The following is a 1,631-nucleotide window of genomic DNA, read 5'->3' as shown; positions in this document are numbered from 1 at the left end:
CCTCTAGCCCGTGCCTGAGCCAGTGTCTGTCCAAATGACATCTGCAGGCATCAGGTCTTCGCTCCTTGTTCTGGCTGCAATACCGCACTGCCAGAGAGGAAGGGGAAAAGTGTTGGCCCAGGGCTTTGACAGCCTCTCAGCAGCTTCTTTCATCCTCCGGCCAGCCTGCTCTATCATACAGCACCTCTGCCTGTTTCTTCTGACACCACAAAACCCAAACTCAGCTCCTCGTGCCTCTCCACCTCCGGATTTACAGATCGCTGTGTTTCCTTTTTCTGCTGTTTGGCTGTTTACAGAACTGGAACACGAGTGAACAGTAGGAAGCAGTGAATGAACTGCACGCTGGCTTGCATCTCTGCACACAGCCTGGTGCTCCACTCAGAGTAATCGCACCCCAGTGCCGCAAATCCCACAAAACCCATCCAAATACCAACCCATAGACCTGATACACTGGGGTGAATTTCACCTTAATGCTCGTAATCTGTTGCTTTGTAGCTGGTTGTGTCTACATATTATTTTTCTTCATTTATCCACAGACCTGAGAGCTTGCTTCCAAGCCCCTGTTGTGTCCTCTTTCACTCATATTATTCGGAATACAATAGGCTCCTGGGCAGGAGCTCACTGCTGGTCATGCTGGCCATGAGGAGCAGGTAGAGATTAGTCAAAAGCCCAAGTTCAGCAGTGGGTAAAAATGTTGGGAGAGTGGAGTTTGAGCTTCCAATGGGGTATGTGGTCATGGCGAAAGGCTGCTCCTTTGCCTGTTGCTGGCCCTTTTAGAGCTGAGCAGTTCAGTCCGGGGCAGGGTAGGTTGCATCTAGCAAGATAAGAAAGTGATGCTGGAAGCAGGTTTTTGCCATCCTATTTACAAAATCCTATTGTCTTGGAGCTGGAAGGAACCAAGCAATGGGAAACCATTCCTTTGCTGGCAGGCTCCGGCCTCCTTCGGCTAACACCCAGCCCCAAAGCTTGCTTTCCTAGCTTTGCCCCAGGACCGCTGCCGGGGCACAGCCAACGCTTCTCTCAGCACAGCTGTTGCTTCCTTACCATCTCCTCTTCCCGCTTCTCATCTCTCTGCAAATCTTCACATGAACAGGAGCCAGCAAAGCCCATCCAAGCCTTGCAGGTATCTTTTGATTTGGGTAGTGCCATGCCAGTGTTTAATGTGGAGGCCTCCATTAGATTAATTGCGCCTTTACAGAACCAGAGCCCTTTCCGGTCTCCAATAATTATCCTAACTGAAAGATAGCGATGAATGGGGTTTCACTGGGATTGCGTTTGGCTGTTAAGTTTTTTAATTTGAAAGGGAAAGAAAGAGAAAGGGAGAGAAAGGAAAGAAGATAAAAAGATGGGAGAGAGGAAGGGAAGGGAAAAAGAAGGGAAGGGAAGGGAAAGGAAAGAAGAAAACGATCCCCTGTGGTGTCAAAGAACTCTCCCAAAGCCTTCGCCGCGGCTAGGACTCTACCCCGAGCGCTCTCTATCAAGGATTATGTTTAAACAGGAACTGTTGGCGCTCAGGGAGCCAAATCCAGGCTTTGTTTCTCCCAGTGCAGGAGCAGACGCCGGGCAATCACCTCCGGACCCGGCCAGGCCGCCGTGACGGACCCGCGGGCTCTCCCCGTTAGTTTCTAGCG

This window comes from Egretta garzetta, unplaced genomic scaffold (genome assembly GCF_000687185.1).
Source record: "Egretta garzetta isolate BGI_Z169 unplaced genomic scaffold, ASM68718v1 scaffold69, whole genome shotgun sequence".
NCBI classification, from domain to species: Eukaryota; Metazoa; Chordata; class Aves; order Pelecaniformes; family Ardeidae; genus Egretta; species Egretta garzetta.
Note: the sequence above shows the minus strand (reverse complement) of the source record.